At 37.9% G+C, this 22,620-nt stretch overlaps 1 protein-coding gene and 1 long non-coding RNA gene across 3 annotated transcripts in view; both read right to left on the bottom strand.

The window, feature by feature from the left end:
* The window catches only part of LOC117394707 (carboxypeptidase Q-like), a 142,236-nt gene that overhangs the window by 53,578 nt on the left and 66,038 nt on the right, over positions 1–22,620 (bottom strand). The gene's annotated exons all lie outside the window — the stretch shown is intronic.
* On the bottom strand, positions 7,710–12,713 carry LOC117394708 (uncharacterized). Its single transcript, XR_004543421.3, has 4 exons — positions 9,243–12,713; positions 8,984–9,083; positions 8,475–8,834; positions 7,710–8,210 (listed from the first exon to the last, which is right to left on the bottom strand). It is a non-coding gene; the product is annotated as an uncharacterized LOC117394708 (long non-coding RNA).

The raw sequence follows: 22,620 nt of genomic DNA, 5'->3' as shown, positions 1-22,620 counted from the left end.
TAGCCACACTGCATTGGCTCCCAGTGGAGTTCAGAGTAAAATTTAAAATCCTATTGCTGACTGTTAAGGCTCTGCATGGGTTAGCGCAAAGCTATATCTGCGAGCCTCTGGTACCATATACCCCAATGCGCAGTCTTCGATCCTATGATTCCGGTCTACTTAAGGTACCAATAACTAAGCGGCGATCTTTCGGGGACAGAGCCTTTTCATGTCTAGCCCCAAGGCTGTGGAACGACCTCCCGAAGGTCATAAGGGATAGTGACTCTGTAACCACTTTTAAATGTAAGTTGAAAACATATTTTTATTCAATGGTTTTTATTGTTATTGTATGAACAAATTATTATGTTTTTTTTGTTCAGCGGTTTGAGATGCACATGAAAGGCGCTATATAAAATAGATTATTATTATTATTATTATTATTATTATTATTATTATTATTATTATTATTATTATTATTATTATTATTATTATTATTATTATTATTATTCTTGAACTGTAACCTTGTATTTCAGTGTAACATGTGTAAGTCGCTTTGGATAAATGCGCCTGCTAAATAAATAAATAAAACAAAAATGGTTACGCTTTCAAATTCTAAGCATGTGACAAGCTTACCAGTGCCGGACGGCTGTTGTTAAAATAGAGCTGCAGCATTCCAGCTACAACTGGTCTGACTTTGGAAAGGCACCACCTCCCTAATGTGCTTGCTGAAAAAATCTCGAACTACCGGTTGATCCACTTTGTACAGAGAAATGTCGGCTTTTACACACATTTTGACAAAATCTGAAACCAGTTTCCCGCTGTTCTTTGGCTGTTGTAAGATGCTGAAATGATCCAAACACAGTGGTCTGTTTCAGTGTTTTCGATGGCCCTGCTGTTTCGGCCTCGTCTTGTTTACGTTTTATTTAATTCAATTTATGTTTAGCGCTTACCATGTGTTCTACAATGGTCAGCCTATGAGTGTGATCTACAGCCTTGCTGCATGAAGTACAAAACAGCACGTTTCCATCGACATGAAATTTGTCCTTGCCAAACTCGTTAACCGGGTCTTTAGGGGTGATTTTTATTGTTTTCGGCATCTTTGAACAGCTCTGAATACTGAAGCAAACTGAACCTCCACAAGTGTAAAACTAAAAAATCTCAGAAAACATAGAAAATCTGTGTTTTTCCGTGTTATTCCGCAGCAAACGGATTCCTAGGATCCTTGGTGATATATAAGAATTTAATGCCCTCTTTCGTTGTGCGATGCTTGGATTATGTAACATCCCACCCCTCGGGTGGGCATTAAATTCTCACATCACACACTACCCCATGCAGTATTCTCTATACAGTAGTCTCTGCATATAGAAACCTCCTAAGAGAACACTTTGCCTAAGGGAACACCCTTGTGGTGAAATAGATTTTTCCCATTGTAAATGCTCCAGCTAAAGGAACAGGAACTTCCTTAAAAGGACACCTTCTTGGCACCGATTGCAATTCGTTCACAACGGATACAGTACTGTTTTGTAATGATAACTCAAAAGCGACTTGTCATCGCGAGAGTGTCTTGAGGCACAATGATTGGTTTATTCGTTCTTTCCAGAAACGCTGTCATATCATTGCCTCGTTTTGTATTCTGATTTCCATGAGTGCACCTCACCGCTACAAAATGGCATGTAAACAAACGGCAATATTGCTCGAGTCACAGAGCAATCTGGTGTTTCCCGTTCAGGTGAGTTGCTTCACCATTCTGTTAAATAATGTGCGTGTCTTGTATATTGCTGCTGCATTTAATGTGTGTACAAGTGCTGTGTTAATTTACAGTTTATTAATGTTATTTTGTCTGTTACTTTATTATTATAGTTATTAACATACACTTGCCTATTGCTTTTCTTTAACTTATTCATATGAGTCATGACAAGTAATGCATATTTATTTATTTATTGATTCATATTATGTCTGGTGGCCAACGCTGTCTTATAAGAACACTTTGCTTGCTTCCCGAGGGGTGTTCTTAGCCGGAGACTACTTTATAATATTTGAGGTCAGATTTAATTGGTAAAGCTATATTTCTGAGGGGACAGGTTTAATTTTCTGTTGTGTCATAAATGAAAAACTCCTTATTTTCCAGCTTCTGTGGTACCATGATGTCTACCAGGCTTACTTAAATGTTTTACTGAATATCCGCAATTTGTGCAAATGCACGTGACAAATGAAGCATCTGTGCACTGCTAATGGAGCCAGTTGGCTCATTGTGCCCTAAATATTTATAAGAATGGAGGACAGATAAAATGTCCATCTGGAAGAACAGAAACTTTTGTGACATCATGTTATGCTTTTCAATAAATATTTTTTTTAAAAAGCAAGGTTTACATACCACCATTAATCTACGCTCATTATTTTAAAAAAATAATACATTTAGTACCACACTAATACATTAACCAATCCCTCCTACTAATTCAACTGTGCAACCTTGTAAAAGTAATGTTTTACATGTAGGCTAGTTACAGTAGGTTGAAAGAAAAATTATGTGATTTGGTTCAGCCCTATGTTACCCACCAAAAACATGATAACTTGAGGTGTCAACAATTCAAATACATTCTACCAGGACATTCTGAATATCACTGGAAATGTTATAAATTATTTTTAAAAATTCCTACCTCCCTAAATGAAAATACCTAAAAAGCGTATAATAATCCATGTCTGAAAGTTGCGGACATCTTTACAGACCGTTTTTCTTTGTTCCAACAAAACGAACCCTTCCCCAGGAAGTTTACCTACCATAAGTGGGGCAGAACATGTATTTTCACAAGCTCCTTTCAGCAATAACAAAGTTTATTTTGTTCAGTCCACAACAGCATTACACACTTAAAAGTTTCTGTTATTTTTGGTTTATTTTCATTATTCTCTTTTAATATTGTCTAACAACACATAAGGTCATAATCTACTTTCTGATAGCATTCATGTTTAAAAAACTGATTTTTTAAGTCCTGTCCACAACACACTTACATTTTGCCTTTCAAAAGGGGAAGAATTTTTTGTTAGGTTTAAATCTAGGGTAAAGCCTTTTTTTAGCTGGCCAACAATTCTATGGTGAGCAATCACTGCATATGCATGTTTTATTTATTTAGTCTTACTGAACTGCTACATTTTTAATTATAAATAATTTTAAAGTGCCTTGAGACATTATCATCAAGTTTCTCAAACAAAATGACTAGGATTTTCCATCATTGTCAAGCTGCCAGTGAACTGCAGCAGACGCCTCAGATTCAACCAGCATATCTGAGGGCCAAAAGGGACATAATTGCACTGTTCATCACTGCTGGTCTGCTGCATATCGAAATGGAAGTCCCTCTCTTCAAATGAGATTATCTGATTCTGCTCTTCTGCACACTCCAATACAATCTAGTGATTGCAAATCCAATTGTCACCTATGCTTGGAAACTGATGATTAAAAAACAAACAAAAAAAAAACAGAATAGCATTCAAACATGAAAGAAGAAAGTGAAGAAAGTGAAAACTATTTACAGACAGGAACAAACCTATTTATTTAGGCTTTTATGTAATAAACACAGTAAATGGATATGTTAAGTCAATGATGGTAAAGCCTTTTAATCATTTTATGCCAGTAAACAATGTAAACAGTCTGTTTTTTTTTACTTTATGTACACTTTGACATGCATTCAATGTGTGGGCTTTCATGAGAGTTGATTTGTTACATTCCCCGCTGTATCCAGTTCATTCACATGACTTAAGGGCACCATAACAAGAATATAAAGCTAACCTTTTATTCCCAGTCCTACAGTGTTTACTAGACTATACTCATTGCAACCATTGCTCATGATTTTTATTTAGATTATGATTATAAGAATAAACCATCTCTATTTTGTTACTTTAGTTAGTTGATTTAATTATCATCAAACAGTTGACTCACATGATACATGGCACTTACTTGTCACCTGCACCATTAATAACAGCATCTTCTTTAAATATATACATATTCAGCATCATCTTTAACTGTTTGACCAACCATTCCCAAAGATTTTTGACACTGACTTTTAGTAATCTATAAGGGCTGTTTTGTAGAGGAGCTATGCATTATATAACCAATATACTTGTTAACTATGTTCTTTATGTCCTATTATTTAAGAGTGATAGAGAACATATATGATAGGATATTAAAACAGGTAAGAAATCACATATCCTTAAAATGTAGATGATGTAAAGTATACTTGGCTCAGATAATGTTTGAGGATGATCGATTAATAGGTTGTAATTCATTGCAACTCCATCACACAAAGACAGCTTTATGACCTGGCCGATATATAATTATGCCACAAAATGATTAGTTTTTTGTGAAACTGGGTGTTTTGTTTTCAACGAGAAATATCTACCAAAAAAATCAGTTGGCATTAAGTCAAGTTCACCACAAGCCGTAGTGCAAGTCTCGTGAAACAACTTACAATCAACATCCAATGAAGCTAGTTGCATGCAAGTTCTCTCACGAGTTACCCGAGGGCTGAAATCGAATACTGATGACAGAAAGAAAGACACAATAGTTTGTGCAGCAGCTAGAATGGTTATATCAGGGTGATCTTTGCCAGGGCACGCAATCAAGTTTGTCATGATAACGAGGATCGGTCTGAGGCAACCACCCCGCGTTGGCACTAGGAAGTACCTGGTGTAGAACCCTTCCTCCAACTGAAGGGGGTCTTATCATGTGAATAGCTCATTTTTGCAGAACAGCTGCTACCTCCTGAGACACCACAGTGGCGTCCTGTGGGTCCGTGACTGATGCTGTAGTCGCGCCCCGAAAGGGAGGGGGACCACGCTTGAATTACAGCAAATAGCCAGTCTAAATGGTAGTAAGTACCCAGATTTCACAGCAAATTCCTAGAGATGCTTCTTAGCCTGTGGCTTGACCTGCAGCTTCTGTCTTTGCACAGGGTGGCGAAACCTATTATGGACTCTACAGCAAGCAGCCACTGGCCAGTCCCAAAAATTAGCTCTGGCAGCGAGCGCAGCCGGCTTTGCCTGTCTTTGAGGCTGCCAGTTTGCCGCTGGTTTACATCCTGGAGGTGGTCACTTGGGAAGCAGGCGAACCAGCTCCTTAGTGGATTCCCACGCGCAGTGACAGTGCTGCAGCATCTTGTCCACCGTGGGACCGAACATATGCCCTGGAGTGAGCAGGGCGTCCAACAACGGTGCTTTGTCCCCGTCAGGCAAACATGCCTGGGACAGCCAAAGCTGCCTGCGGGTGTCTACCAGCGCAGCCAGGTTTCTGCCTACAGCCTGTCAGTTGAGCTTAGACAACTGGAGCAGGTTTTTGTTCACCAGGTGCAGCTAGTCCAGCTGTTGTGGCGAAGGCCTGTGGCTTATGGAAAGGGATGACAGCAGCTGCAACTCGTAGGCCTTGCGGCAAATGCCCAAATTGAGTAGGACTTCTTGAGGATCACCTAAGAAACCCGTCATTGCTTGTTAGGGCAGGTAGCATCCTTGGATAGCAACTCCAAATTAAGGGCAGCAATGGACGCCTCAACTGGCGGAAAATGGGCCAAGCCCAGATTTCCGCATCATGCACCCTGTATTGGATGTCCATCGAATGGGAAACAGCAGGAGCTGTTGCCGGATGGTCCCAGGAGGATCTGATTTCAAGAAGGAAATCCAAGTGAACTGGTGGGGGGGGGGTTATGGGAGAGGCAGTAGGCTCCTCATCAAAGGGATTGCCTTGTCTCCCACGCTATAGGCCAGTGCCCTGGCCTATGCCTTCTTGGCATGCTCTGGGCCCAGGCAGGTAGTGCACCTGTCGTGCTTGTCCTCGGGCAGATTGGTCTTGCATGTCTTACAGGGATGGAACCCAGGCATGATGCAAGGAGTATTTGGCAACTTTAGCACCAGATCGGTACCGGTCTGGTGACTTTAGATTTTCCGATTGTGTTATTTGCAAACCAATAATTCCTGTTAGCTTTGAGTGCTTCTAACTTTGGGTCAATCCTACAGAAACACAAACTTGGGGCACAGACCAAAAAATGTTCTTTCTTATTTAAAATCTGAAAGGTCTGAGAATTTGGGCACTATATCAATATCTCCAGACAGAACTAAATGCCCAATGTGTACTCCAGATGTTGTAGCCGGAGATTTCCGGGGAAGGTGAAAGTGTAATCATCTCAAAAACGTTTATCCCTGAAAGAGGAATCATATACTGTTGCCTTGTCCATATGGAGACCACACTTGGGTCTAATAATGTTGTGATTTCAAAAGAGTAAAAATAGGCATGTCAGTGCTGCAGTGTTACAGTTTCCCAACAACTAGAGAATGAGGACAACGTATCTAAACAACGAGCAGTTGAGTCATTGTCACTCCAGATGGCATTCATTACTAAACGAGCACTGGTTATCACATTAGTTAAAAATACGGATGTCTCAGAAATCCCAAATGCCATATTTAAATGCTTCATAAACTTAGAATATCTGGCCCCCTGTTGAATTGTGTAGACTAGACAAATCAAAGATTTAGTCTAAAGAAACAGAGGGGTAGGTGTACAAAGATGGGCCAGTCGCAGTACAAACATACTGCCATTTGCATTTTCATTGTTACACTTAGCAAAGTATACATTTTGCCGTATGTACTAAGAGAAAATATGTCAATGAAAAGAGATGCAATATACTAATTTTAATTTAAATATTTGCTGCACCTTCTTAGCGAGATCTCTATTGCGAGAGTCGTGCAACACTGTTCAAATAAATAGCAGGAGTTGAGCTGTGGTTTGCTGCAGCAGAGGGTGCCTGAAGGATAACGTCTATACATGTAAGGGAGCAAGAATCAAAACAATACAAATTTCAAAAAGATTTTGCATTATACCACTAATTCATATTATCATTAGTAGCCTGTCTGTTTTTATTTAAGTTAGTCAGGGGTGCAGTGCACAATTACAACCCACCTGCATATTCATAGAATAGGTGTGTTTCCTATTCTTATACAGATGTTCAGAATGAGCTGGAGGAGTTAGCGGCATATGTGTGCAGTCTATTGCTCCCAACACCTTGGGGAAACCAGAAATGTCATAGAAATCTGTTTTCAAGGCTTATAAGTACACCCTGCTTTTAGGGAAAAATAGGTATTTGGCTGTTTGCCTCAAAAATGCATTGAGCACAACTGGCAACACATGAGAACAGGCAAACTGCCAGCAACAATTGCGACTGTTTAAAACATGCTTTCAAAAGTTCTTAACAAATTGATACAATTGTGTCGCAATTGCCTGCAGCTTTCGTACATCTCATTATAATATTTGAGAACCCTCATTTGCATTGTCTCCACCCCTTTTGCAATTGTATGCAGGAATGCCCATAATTACATATTCATCTACGCTTCAGCCGCAACCAGAAACTGCTGCCGCAAAGCATTCCCTAAAAAGTCGCAAATAGCATTGCACTTGTTTAGTACATTTCACCCAAGACCTCCGACTCATTTGCAATTGGTTTGAGACTATTGCAACAGGTGCAACACTTTAGTACACCTACCCAAGAGTGTTTTAAGATGCACTATAATATCTTTTTTTGTTTGTTGAAATCCAAGATAGTGTTCTACAGTAGTGGCTAAACAGAATTCAGAATTCAATGATGATAAATACAGCACCTTACATATAGAAATGTTGCAAAGTATATTCATGTTCATGAAAGTGATTTAAACTATAATGGCAGGTTAAATAAATAGTCAAGTTATTTCAGGTACAGTATAATTTTATTGAGAAAGGCTTTACAATTTTGAACATCTTAATACACTGGACAAAAAACTGGAGTACCTAGAGAACACAGGATGAAATCAAAACAATAAAATGTAAAATAACAAAAATAAAATAAATAACAAGCAGTGAAATAACTATAATACAATTATGCAAAAGTCCTTATACATCAAGGTTAACAATTTTCATGTTATATTTTGTATTTTTTGTAATTACATGTTGTAATACAGGAAAAGGCACATTTCCACTTGTTTTGCCTTCAGTCTGAAGCGCCTTTTGGAGATAACCTTCCAGATTTAGAGAAAACTCTCTCACTTGGCACTGAGGCAGCAGGAATACACAGATACTTCTTAGTCAGTTTCAGGAGGTGGGGGAACCTCACACCCTCAAAGTTCCAAAAAGTCAAAGGACATTGCTTCCTGTTTGTGTTTGGGAGTGCAATGTACATTTTGACCTCAGCTGCAATGTCCTTATTTGGATTTTGTTGTGTAACCTTAGAAAGAGAAGATAATTTCTATCATTAAAATAATAAGTATTGTAGTCTTTCACTATTGGGATTTTTTTAAGCATGAATAACACAGTACTATACTGTGTTATTCATGCTGTAATATATTATACATAAGAAAACAAACTATTGCTGTATATTGTAGATTTATATGCAACATGAAAAAAGATAAGCTCCTTGTAGAAACTTGGCAGTGCAAACTATCAATGTCAAAAAGTTAAAAGAAACTGAAAAAAAAACAGGCTCCCTTACCAGCATAAAACGCTGTAGCATGAAGTAGGTCGAATTCCACTGGTATCAACCTCCTGAATGAGTTTCGGCTTGTTCTGCTTCAGATCCAGTTGTAAAGCTGCAAGCTTTACTTTTGCAACTGTACTGGATTTAAAATATCCAACAATCTTTCTGACTTTCTCTCTGATCTCCTCCAAATCCGGAACTTAGTGTGTGCGCAAAGCATGGCAGGTTTGTCGCAGGTTTAGTTTGCGAATGGCAGTTACCATATTTGCTCCGTTGTCAGTTACAGCACACTGTACTTTTCCACTCAAAACCCAATGCTGAATAATGCCATGAAGGCACAATGCAATGGCATCAGCAGTGTGGCGTCCTGTGAACCTGAAAGAAGATTTGTTTAAATAAGTAATTAAAATATTTTTCATGGGTCAAAACAGCAGCAGATCAGGAATTCTAATAAGTGCCTAATAAGACAAAAAGGGTTTCATTGCAAAGTATCTTTCTAAATTAAAAAGGAAATTAATCAATACCTGTGAGCAACCAGCAGTTTAGTCATCAGCTGGCCGTCTGGAGAGATCTAATGGCACATTAAAGCCAGGTATGATTCCATATTAACTGTAGTCCACATATCTGTGGTGAGTGAAACATGGGTTACTTCCTACAAAAAATGTATATATATATATATATATATATATATATATATATATATACACACACACACAAAAACACATTAATATTCATTATAACAAAGCACAAATATTGAATGACATGGACAGTATTTCCGAATACCTTTAACTCCTTTATCAGGGCTGTTTTGGTTTCCAGGTATTGTCCTTCTATAAGTCTCACAACTGTGTGTCTGGTTGGCAGTTGGTACCTTGGGTCCAAAGCTTGAACAAAACCTCTGAAGCCAGCATCTTCCACGATGGAAAATGGCTGCATATCTTTCACAATTAGTTCAACCAGTTTTTTATTTAACATTTTTTTGGGAAGACTGGTCACTGAAAACAAGCAGAAACAATAAATTAATGACAAAGAAAAAAAAAAATATATCAAAAGAAACTGATTGACTTATATTACTAATCATAAGTATTCAATATGTTTTGGGAGTGTCCAGACGTGGCTGCATCCTGGGAACGGCTATCTTCAACTCTGTCTAATATTCTTGAAACAGATATTTCTCGCTCTCTTATGGTTCTATTACTGAATGACGACTCTTCTTTTGACCTATCTTTGCTGCAGAAAAGGACTTGGTTAGCTGGCCTCACAGCCGCTAAAAAGATGACTGCTCTTCGCTGGCAGCCTCCGCACTCCCTTTCATGGTGCCACTGGACCCTCTCTTTTCTTGACATCATTTATTTGGAACGGTCTATCACCTGGGTCCATGGAGCCAGGGAGGGGACTGTGCAGGCCTGGAAAGCAGCTGCAGATTCCATCAGATCTGTAATTAATCTGTACCCAGCTAATATTGACTGAACTAGGTCCCTGAGGTTCTTTATGGGGTGATTTGAGAGGGAGGTTGCCACCCAGTGGGAGGGGGGGATAAAAATGGAAAAAATTGGGGGAATTTTTTGTTGTATTGTCCTATCGTTGTTTGTTCTCCAAATAAAACATTTGATAAAAAAAAGAACATAAGTATTCAAAAACAAATCAGTACTCACCAGAATATGGAGCCTTTACAAAGTAAGATGTCAGTGTGTGCTGATGAGTCATTGGCTTTTTGCATGGTGGGGGCATAGCACTTGAAGAAGTTGATGATGATGCCCCAGAGCCAGAGGCAGACTCCTCCATGTCAACAGGTTCTTCTCTGGATTCATTACTTTACATGGTTTGAAAATTCCAGAAATTTTAACATGCCCAGTGCAAAAATGTACTCACCCGAAGTGTGAAACTGAAAAATAAGCCTTACCCGACCTTAAAGTGAGCCTTCTACACTTTAAAAAACTTGAGAATATATAATGTTTCAGTGCTTGAAATGTGAAAAATCTCTGGATGTAGATTGGAATTATATTTCTAGTTTTAAGAAGTGCCGGTAATAATAGACTAAATTAATAGCTTGCTTTCATTCTATAACATCGAAAATGTTTAGATGCCCGACTGGGGCGTGTAAGATACATTTTTACATGCCCAGCCCAAATTTGTACATGCCCCGGGCATGTCGCTCAATAAAATTTTCGAACACTAAAGGTTTCTAAGACATTTAATCACACATGTGTATGTACATATATAGAAAGACACACACACACACACAAACTAACTTCCTTTGATATATATTACTATATTATACTGTCTGATTGCTTGCCTTCTGTACTTTAATTGCTGTATATATTTTTATTCTGTATTTTATTGCATATTACTGTTTATTTTGTTAATTTTGCATTTGTTATGTTATATTATGTAATGTTGTACGTGTAACAGTATTTTAATCACTGCCGCCTTGGGTAAAGGTGTTTGATAAATGATGCAATAATAATAATAATAATAATAATAATAATAATAATAATAATAATGACCTACTGTGGTACTGTATAGAGCTGCCTAAACATTCATAGCAAAAATAAATATCAAATAGTAATTAAAATGTCTTACCATTTTTCTTGCTTTAAAATTGTAATTGTATTGTGAAAAATTCAAAGAATATACCTGGGTACTGGCTTTTAGACACAATGTCTTGTCTTCCGGATGAAAAGTGGTCAGGTGCTTCCACATTGGGGATGTTGTTTGGTTATATGAAAGTAATTTCTTGCATATAATGCATTTAACTTTCTTTTGCAAGTAATCTAAGAAAGTAAAAATAACTCCAAACAGCGGACTTGTTTTTTCCTCTGGCTTTGCTTGTCGCTGACATTTTGCAGCAGACAGTTAACAGTTAACACGACCAGTACAGCACCAGCAGAGTGTGCGCCGCAGCAACATGAGGTAGGGAACCAACCAGTGTGAGTCAGTGTTGATAGCTGAATCGGTGGCATATCTGCGTGTCTGGTTTATATATATACAGGGCCGTGAAAATGTATTTGCCCCGTCTGATTTTCTGCATTTTTGCACATTTTTCACATTGTATTTGGTCAGATTTTTTTGTGGGTTGTAGTAGTATATAGAGGGAGTCTGAGAGAAAAAACGACACCAAAGTTTGGTGCTGCTTTCATTTGTTTGGTGTGCAAGGTAATCAAACATGCAATCTTCAGGTGTGAAAAAGTTATTGCCCCCCTAGTTAACTCAACCCAATTAAAGGGATAATTAGGGCCAGCTGTTTGAGTACTTTGGTTAACAACCAGGCATGATTTGGGCCAGCCCTGCCCAATAGAAATCTGACTAACTTTGGCCCTTAGTGAAGTGAACTGAGTGAAGTTGTCAGCACACAAGTTCTAGAGGCACATCATGCCACGAACAAAAGAAATTCCTGAAGACCTCCGGAAAAAAGTTGTTGATGCCTATCAGTCTGGAAAGGGTTACAAAGCCATTTCTAATGCTCTGGGGCACCACCGAACCACAGTCAGAGCCATATTGTCCAAATGGAGAAAGTTTGGGACAGTAGTGAATCTTCCCAGGAGAGGCCATCCTGCCAAAATCTCTCCAAGAGCAAGGCGTGAAATCGTCCAGGAAGTCACAAAGAACCCTAGAACAACATCCAGGGATCTGCAGGCCTCTCTCGCCTCGGCTAAGGTCAGTGTTCATGACTCCACCATCAGAAAGACACTGGGCAAAAATGGGATTCATGGCAGAGTAGAAAGGCGGAAACCATTGCTCACTAAGAAGAACATGAATGCTTGTCTCAAGTTTGCCAAAAAGCACCTGGATGATCCTCAAGAGTTCTGGAACAACGCTCTATGGACAGATGAGTCAAAAGTGGAACTTTTTGGCCGACATGGGCCCCGTTATGTCTGGCAAAAACCAAACACTGCATTCCACAGTAAGAACCTCATACCAACGGTCAAGGATGGTGGTGGTAGTGTCATGGTTTGGGGATGCTTTGCTGCATCAGTACCTGGATGCCTTGTTATCATTGAACAAGAATTCTGCTCTGTATCAGAGAATTCTACAGGAGAATGTCAGGCCATCCGTCTGTGAGCTGAAGCTCAAGCGCAGCTGGGTCATGCAACATGACAATGATCCGAAACACACAAGCAAGTCAGAATGGTTGAAGAACAAGAAATTTAAAGTTTTGGAATGGCCTAGTTAAAGTCCAGACCTAAACCCCATTGAGATGTTGTGGCAGTGTCAAAATATACATTTAGTGTCAAAATATGCAAAAATGCAGAAAATCAGACAGGGGGCAAATACTTTTTCACGGCACTGTATATATATATATATATATATATATATATATATATATATATATATATATATATATATATATACACACACACACATATATATAGTAACACAGCAGGGATGGGGGGTTAAAATCCTCCCTGCAGAAGACACTTGCGTATGCACATTAATTGTTTTATTGTTAATTATCCCCTGCACCTGGTAGTTATTGTAAGTTAGAACCAGGTGCAGGGTATTTAAGGAGTGCAGTCAGTCTGCACAGGGCTGCTTTGTGAAGAGCCCGCTTGCGAGTGCGTGCAGGCGAAAAAAAAAAGATAGTGTGAAACCTTCTTGTGTAAACCTGTGTGTGTTTTGTTTGTTTATTTTGTTTGGCAGGAAAACAGTTTAGCCATCCTGCGAGTGAGTCAGGGACCTGTTTGTTTAGTCAGTGCTCCAAAAAGAAGCTAGGTGTTTATTTTGTGTTTTATTTTGTTTGTTTATTAAAATAGCGCGTCAGCGCGTTAAAAAAAATCAATTTCTTGTGTCTGGGTCAGTAATTTAAAGGGGCAACGAACGACCGTGAGTGCCGGACGATTTACAATATATATATATATATATATATATATATATATATATATATATATATATATATATATAAACACGGTGTGCATACGGGAGAGCCTTTATACTTGGATCTAGAATAAATAGTTTCATAAACTTGTATGCTTCTTGCATTATTATTATTATTATTATTATTATTATTATTATTATTATTATTATTATTATTATTATATTCCATGAATTGGAATCAATCCTGGTGCTAGAGTCAACTCTATTGATGCCAAGAATAGAATAGATTCCCAAATTTGGACGAAACGGAATTGACTTTTTTGGGATCGACTCCCCATCCCTAAATTCTACCCAAGAGCTCAGTCTACAGGCTATAGGGAATACTATACACATTTATTTTATTTTGAAAATTATTTATTTTTGTTTCTCTTTACTTTTATTGTTTTATTCTGTTATTTGTATTTATTTTTTCACTTTAAATATATTTGCAAAGTGGTTTGCTGCACTGGAACATTATTTCCTATTATAAACAAACTGAACCCTTGTTATTTAAAAAAGAAAGTTTGACTTTGGATGTTTTTGTTTATTTAATCCTGATCTGGATTACCGCTCGGCTAAAAGGGACTCTGTGACAGAGTGCAACACTGCAATTGCTGCAATATTCTTGCATTCGAATTTGGCATCTTTTTTTAATATTGAGTAAATCATTACCAGTATTTCATTGAAGAGCCTGATATAAAATTCAAGGCACTTTCACCTGTATTTATTTAGTCAAGGAATCACAGCACAGTAAGCAATGGAAACCATGAGGCCAAACCTTCACACAAAGCTTTGTCAGTGTGCCACATCCTGACCTAAATACCATCCATGCTATTCCGTTCGCGGTTTCCCTTAAATCTGTTTTTTTATTGTGTTACATATGGCTGCAGTTTGTTGATTTGGTTTCAGTGAAGACAGCTGAAACAGCCAAACTATTTCACTTGTGATTGATGCCCAAGTGAAAGGTTTCTTACTAGCCAAATCTATTTCTAAATTTTCAATACAGAATATTAAGTTGTGAAGTATTGCCACACAGAATTCTCCCTAACCCCATTGATGGGGGAAATATTTCTCAAAGAAATGTAAATGAAGGGAAACAGGTTCTTGTTGTGTACCTTAAATATGTCATAGAATTCCACTGTTTTGACATTCTTCAGTAATATTCAGACCAACTACTACTGGTATTACGCTAGCTCAAGCATGAGGCATGGAACATTTTGTTGGGCCAGGAAAGTGCAAACTGTCCTGTGACCACAATGGGTAGAAGTCTGCTACTTTCCCTCTGCAGCACTGCAGAAGACATGAGGCACTGGGGAAACTATGCTCCTTTTGGTAATTAGATAAAAATGTGGAAAGATTTTTTCTGCCCAGATGGAGAGCAGTAGTTAAATAAAATTGCCAGGCTGGGAAAAAAAGAACTACCATATTCATTTGAATTTAAGATTGGCATATGACTTGGCAGTCCGGTTTCGACCGGAGTCTGCCTACGGAGTACCCCTGGTATAGAGCAGACTTGTAGTCGAGTCCTCAAACCTTGAGTCCGAGTCCGGAATGTCGAGTCCGAGTCAACTATCAATCGAGCCTGAGTCTGAGTGACGAGTCCTTGACTTCAAGTTTCGAGTCTGAGTCTGTCCCTGAAACAAACTCAAATCAATTTTGATTCAACTAGTGGTAGTAGTGGGGGAACAGCTTACCTAATGGATGTTGTCTGATATCCCTCAGGAAAAAAGCACAAATAATACAAAATAAAAATACAAAAAAAAAAAGATTTTCTATTTATTTTTTCTAGCTAGATTATTCAATTTGCATGCCTTGTTCAACTTGTCTGTAACTATCTTATTTTCTTTTGGAATTGGAATACTGTTTGAATGTACCTGAAGTTTATAGATAAGCTTTAAGTCCAAGTTTGTGGATGTTGTTTTTCACTTTGATTGAAGCTGTGGTCTGGACTATAGAGCCGATGTAGTGTTAGAAAGTGGTACATCATCAGAATGTGGTATATGTGCCAAAACTTCAATCATGTAAAATCAGATTGCATAACGAAAACAGCATAACATACCAGATTTTAATGGGTGCTTCCCTGCTTTATTAGCAGAAGTTGTTTAGGCATGCGCAAGCAAGCGCAGTGTGTCGAATACCACTTTTTAACGCATATTTGAAAATACTACACCGGTAAGAAATTAAAATTACTTTCACCTCTGACTATAGCATGTATTTTGACTTCAATTCGGGTAAAATCTGCTAATCTGATTTAGACATTGCCGGAACTGTGTATATACCGTGTTCTTAAATAGTACATTTATTATTTGTTTTGCAAAACAGAAACGTTATGTTTCACTTTCATTGCATTTGCACTTTTACTAAGTCTATAATACAATGGTGCATTTACGAGATTGCGCTTCAGTTCATTTGATTTCAGATCATGTATTTTTTTTATCTTCTCTCTTTTACACAAAAACACATTATATTTCTTTATTTCCTCTTTGTGTAGGTTCATAATGGAATGAAAACATGAAGTTAACACAGACAGATTTCTAGGTTGACGCTGCACAGTGTATTGTTAATGTGTTTTTCCTGCATTCATAATAAATTATTTTCATTTTGGTAAATGAAGTGGTATTAAGTTATTCTTTTGTTCTTTTTTGCTATCAATCAGTCCTTCTGTCATATCAGTCTGATATATCTGACTGTCTGACGGTAGGCGATTTTCAATTTGAGACTTTAGTGCCTAGTTTTACACTGAATTTGCCAGGTGAATTCATTGATGTTGCTTGCAAACAGTGATGGTGTGTGCTGGGAACGAGTGGAGATTAGATGCAAAGCACAGAATATTTAATGACACAGCGACATTCTGACATGAATTAAGAAGCTCTAAAAGTTGATAATAACTTATATGATGATTCTTTTTTCATTCATTTTTTTTCAGTAAACTCAAAATTATTAAGGTGACCAATGTTCTGTTGTTTTCAGTGCAAACAAATAAATTATATTCCATAGATTCAAGGAGATCAGCAAAATCAAATTACTTATTTTTTCAAGAATGCAGTTTTACAAATGTATTGTAGCGATCTCAGTTAACGCAGACAGGCGCATCACAAAGGGCGAGGCAATCCACACACGGGCAGGGGGCGGGTGTGAAACCGGGACCTCTCGCACTAAAGCAGAGCGCCGATACCGCTGTACAAAAGAGCCGGCTTCAGTGCGAGAGGTCCCAGGTTTGTGCCTGTCTTCCGCCTGTGTGTGGATTGCCTAGCCCTGTGTGTTGCACCTGCCTGCGTTGACCTATTTCGCTACAGTATTTCTACATTGCTTATAAAACTTAGAACACGGTTTAAAGTAGAAAAGAGAAATGCTTGTTAAAAGCCAAATAATTACTTACTTGTTTATCATGCTGACATGATTTATTCCTTATAAAACTTAATGCAAAAGAAAAAAAAAAAATTGGTCTGCAGCTGGATTTATGTGGGGGGGTGTTTATGCTACAACCAAACTCGCTTCCAATTTCATATTCTTACTATGATTGGCTGCAAGACAACAGGGCTAACCTGTGATTGGATAATGTTTTGTTGGGTGGGTTTTTATTGTGCACAGTTTCCTAGTAACTGTAATATTACTTATTGTTATTGTTAATATCCGCGAGTCATGGCGCCTGAATGTTCTGGTACAAGTCTGGTATAGAGTAATACTTTGATGGTTTGAAAGTTATGCCATGTTTCCATCTGCCACTGGGACTGACTTGAATGTGATTTGAAATCAGACTTGTTCATTTCCATGAAATCGTATGGTAATCAAATCGATTTCAGTTGGGACTCATTCAGCCACAGTTAGGATTGCGGGCTGGATGAATCAAAATCAGACCGATGGTGGAAGCTACATAATGAGCATCCATTACAAAGGGTTAAATAACAGACTGCAGAAAGAACAAGGTCTGTAAATATACTATACTGTCAGGGAAATATGGGGTGTTGGTGAATTAATTTAAAAAACACGATGCATACAGGTGACCTTTGACTTTTCTGCAAAGTCTGTTTGCAGATTTGATTGTAGACTGCAGATGGAATCAGCATCGGTTTGATATTGAAACAGTTGAGATTGACTTTCATGGCGCAGATTGGAAATGTGGCATCGGTTGGAGTGATAATCAGACCAACCTTAGACAGTCCTTCATTACTAGCTTTTACACTACAATGTAGACACAAGTATGACTAGATATACACATGTATATTTTCATTTATAATCCACTGTACACACTACATTGCTTATCAGCACATGCACAATTGTGAATGCACCACCTCTTGCTCTGCCATTACAATACTAACCATATTATACCATAACCACAAACGTTAAGGCAATTGCTTTTCGAGGGCAAAGCATACAAATCTACATTGTTGTATTCTGAGAATCAGCCTGAGGGATTTGCTTACTGAGCTTTTCCTTATCAGCTGAGCAGCCTCTGTTGACAGCCTGACCGAAGAAAAGGCAACATCTACAAAAATGTAATCATACTTAAAGGCCTTTATAACTTGTTATTAATCTTTAAAACTCTTACTGTTCATTTTTTTTTTTTAGCAGAGCACCGAAGGCATTTCTATGCACTGCCTCATTGAGTTTAATCCATTAGGCCTACTCAATGACAATGCACACAGTAGTACTAACAATAACCTTAGTAATATGATTAAATACATATTTCAAAGTCACAAAATACATGACTATTAAGACTTACCAAATATGTTTGTCAAATCGAATCATTTACTGAGACTACAGTAAATACAATGTACTGCAATTTTAGCAGAGGTCATCTTAAGCAGTCTGGAGAATATCTACTACACCTATAGAAGGGTACATACTGTACTAATATATATATATATATATATATATATATATATAAAAGGAACTTTGGGACATATTGAATAGACCCAAATATATATATATTAAAAATAAATTGTAATGCACATGTATGGTTCTTCATCAGTATACTTCAATTGCATAAGTATGTTTCTTTTTCAGTAAATGATCAGCTCCTTTCTAAGAAACTATAGCAGATTTACCATGGAATTAAATTAAAAAGGCATTTCTGGCATGTCTTCATGGAAACTCCAAGCTTGTTTTAAATGAAAATATCTGAAAAGCTATGGTCTAATTCCTCACAGATGCACAGTACAAAGCTGTTAAATCTAACATTTACCATACTTATAAACCAAGGCCTCAGGAACAAGAGGTTCTTTAAAATTTTAAGTAACTAAATACATTGTAATTTAAATTCCCTGATGCAAAAAACAGTCTACAGCAGTTACTAATTGAGATTAGATTAAGAAATCTAAATTCGGGTTTGATTTAAGATACTGTTTGTTAAAAACACTGGGATGTTTATTTCACTCACAGAACCTCTCAAAATCCTCATTCATAAACGTACAGGTATGAAACAGTTACCCACATGACACACTGCTCCCCAGAGAAAGAGATTTTTTTTCTGTTTACTTTGTTGTTGTCCCCTCACCCCCACCAAACAGCTTTGTTCTTGTTGAATTAAATATGGCTATGTACTACACATGCATTCAATCTGTTAGAAAAAAGTCTGTTTTTCGGAAAACTAAAATCAGAATGTTTAAAGCTTGTTTCAAAGCTCTTTTCAAAATGGCCGGTCCCGTGCATTGGGGTTTGAGATCTGTCCTCTAAATCGCTGCAGGAAGAGTGATAAAAAATAAAATTTAAGTTCTGGCTTTTCTTTTCCATACCACATCATGGATCGTTATTGCTGTGTTACCTGTTTGACAATGTGGGTAATAATCCTTACACTATCAGTGCACTAGAGCAGCCATTTTGAAAAGAGCTTTGAAACAGACTTTAAAGGTATACTTGTAAAAAGTTGTCAGGATGTTAACAATGAAAATAAACATTACAGGTACATTATTTAAACAGCTGTAACAACACGTGGGGACGTGTAACGCTATATTTTTCGGAACCCTGTTATTTACCCTTTAAGAGTATTTCAAATGAAAGCCAAAGAGAAGGCGGCATGATCCAGTGAGGAGGTGGTATAATTGTGAGAAGAAAAAAAAAACATTGCTTCAAAGCAGCAATTATTCACAATATAGGATGAAAGTTCTCTTACAATAGACAGGCACAAACACAAGTAAGCTCTTTGCTGGAGCGATATATCTGAGGTCATACATCTGAGGTCAACTTCCTGGGGCATATTTGAAAGGGATTTCACAGAGGGATATAAAAAAAAATGAACTGATCACATATTTACTTTCACAGCCTGCTGAGCAATCTGCAAAGAGTCAAAGGGAAAACACTACTACAGGCTGGATAACAAGAAAGCATACTATCATAGACAGGGTAGTATTACAAGGTTGTTTTTAATTATATGTAAATCTAAAATAAACTCCTTGGGTTAAGAAAAATTGTACAATTAAGCAGCTAGAAAGAGTAGGAATCAAACAAAGAGATTTAAGTATGTTATTTGATATAATAGTTGCCCTCTTCACTCTACACTCTCCCTTTCAGCATAGAAAAAAACCATGAAAAGCAGTCAATTTAAATTAGCAGTCATGATGGGGATTATTTATCTTTGGTTAGATAGCTTGACTTCTAAGTTTATACCTCATAACTCTGATACAGTTGCCTCGGAAATATTTCAGATTAAAACATGAAAATGATAAAGTTCTTCTAATTTACTGGTTGGCTTCCCCTATGCGTGTCTTTTGTATTCAAAGTCCCATATTGTGAACAGCTTTCATACTGAAAACAAAGTGAAATGGGCTTTACATTTTAATTGCAAGATTTACTGATGCGGGCAACACAACGACTGATGTCTCAATAGATATTAGGTTATTGCAGCCTGAGAGCCTACTAAGAGCCTACTAAAATAAAGTGCAAAACCTCCTTTGCTAGCAGTGATGAATGCCAATGTGCTTTGTAGCATTTACTATGTAGATTGATAGTTACTGAAAACACTACAGTACTGAAAACGTATTAATCTTAAACTGCATAAAATAAGTACAAGAAAAGGAACTGTGCAGCTGGAAGAAACATTAGGAAAACCAATATGGCAAAACAGTCTAAGCAATCAAAAGGCATGATCATGTTTCATGGACGTTTAATATCTGACTAAATATTTGATTCTATTCTTCTCATCAGAAAAGTTCCATTAAAATAAATGACTCCTGGATAGTAAGTCTGACTTATGATGTGTGGCCGGAAAATGATATCATGAATGACACAGTCTCATGAAGGATAATCAAACCACTCATAATTACATTCTGTGACTATGATTGATTTTATAAAATGACAAGGGAGCTAGAGGAAAAAGTACAAAGGAAAGGATCCGATCTGCTTCATCTTGAGATTTAATATATTCTGTCTGCACATATCTAGGGAAATATTAAAAACATGTTCAAGGTACATTGTTCTTTGTTATCACATTAATAGGATTTATAGGTTTTCTGGATAAAGGAGATATTTAACCCTGCTGTGAACTTATACAGTGCCGTGAAAAAGTATTTGCCCCCGTCTGATTTTCTGCATTTTTGCATGTTTTTGACACTGAATGTTATCAGATCTTCAACCAAAACCTAATATTAGATAAAAGGGAACTGAGTGAACAAATAAGACAAAAAATTGATACATATTTCATTTATTTATTAAAGAAAGTTATGCAACATCCAATGCCCCAGTGTGAAAAAGTAATCACCCCCTTAGACTCAATAACTGGTTACGCCACCTTTAGCAGCAATAACTGCAACCAAACGCTTCCTGTGGTTATTGATTAGTCTCTCACAGCGCCGTGGAGGAATTTTAGCCCACTCCTCCATGCAGAACTACTTCAACTCAGTGACATTTGTGGGTTTTCGAGCATAAACTGCTGGTTTCAGGTCCTGCCACAACATCTCAATGAGGTTTAGGTCTGGACTTTGACTAGGCCATTCCAAAACTTTAAATTTCTTGTTTTTCAACCATTCTTGCTTGTGTGTTTCGGATCATTGTCTTGCTGCATGACCAAGCTGCGCTTCAGCTTCAGCTCACGGACGGATGGCCTGACATTCTCCTGTAGAATTCTCTGATACAGAACAGAATTCATGGTTCTTTCAATGATGGCAAGGCGTCCAGGTCCTGATGCACCAAAGCATCCTCAAACCATGACACTACCACCACCACGCTTGACCGTTGGTATGAGGTTCTTACTGTGAAATGCAGTGTTTGGTTTTTGCCAGACATAACGGGGCCCATGTCAGCCAAAAAGTTCTAACATAAAACATTGTTCCAGAACCCTTGAGGATCATCCAGGTGCTTTTTGGCAAACTTGAGACGAGCATTCATGTTCTTCTTAGTGAGCAATGGTTTCCGCCTTGCTACTGCCATGAATCCCATTTTTGCCCAGTGTCTTTCTGATGGTGGAGTCATGAACACTGACCTTAGCCGAGGCGAGAGAGGCCTGCAGATCCCTGGATGTTGTTCTAGGGTTCTTTGTGACTTCCTGGATGATTTTATGCCTTGCTCTTGGAGAGATTTTGGCAGGACGGACACTACTGGGAAGATTCACTACTGTCCCAAACTTTCTCCATTTGGACAATATGGGTCTGACTGTGGTTCGGTGGAGCCCCAGAGCATTAGAAATGGCTTTGTAACCCTTTCCAGACTGATAGGCATCAACAACTTTTTTCTGGAGGTCTTCGGGAATTTCTTTTGTTCGTGGCATGATGTGCCTCTAGAACTTGTGTGCTGACAACTTCACTCAGTTCACTTCACTAAGGGCCAAAGTTAGTCAGATTTCTATTGGGCAGGGCTGGCCCAAATCATGCCTGGTTGTTAACCAAAGTACTCAAACAGCTGGCCCTAATTATCCCTTTAATTGGGTTGAGTTAACTAGGGGGGCAATAACTTTTTCACACTGAAGATTGCATGTTTGATTACCTTGCACACCAAACAAATGAAAGAAGCACCAAACTTTGGTGTCGTTTTTTTTCTCAGACTCCCTCTATATACTACTACAACCCACAAAAAAATCTGACCAAACACAATGTGAAAAATGTGCAAAAATGCAGAAAATCAGACAGGGGGCAAATACTTTTTCACGGCACTGTATTTGAGACACAGAACAGGGCCGGTGTCCCGTTGTCTTTATTCCAACTGCACCCTAAAGTACTTTATTGGACCTTATTAGAAGCTTAATTGGTCCAAATAACTAATTTAGGGTGTGGTTAGAACAAAAACCAGGGGGGACACCGGCCCTCCATGGCCTGAGTTGTGCACCACTGTTTTAGGGAATGGTGGTGACGTTAATTCAGATGGCCTATGCGGAGCT

The sequence above is a fragment of the Acipenser ruthenus genome, chromosome 3 (genome assembly GCF_902713425.1).
Source record: "Acipenser ruthenus chromosome 3, fAciRut3.2 maternal haplotype, whole genome shotgun sequence".
NCBI classification, from domain to species: domain Eukaryota; kingdom Metazoa; phylum Chordata; class Actinopteri; order Acipenseriformes; family Acipenseridae; genus Acipenser; species Acipenser ruthenus.
The sequence above is the reverse complement of the archived record's forward strand: the minus strand, read 5'-3'. Positions and strand labels throughout refer to the sequence as shown.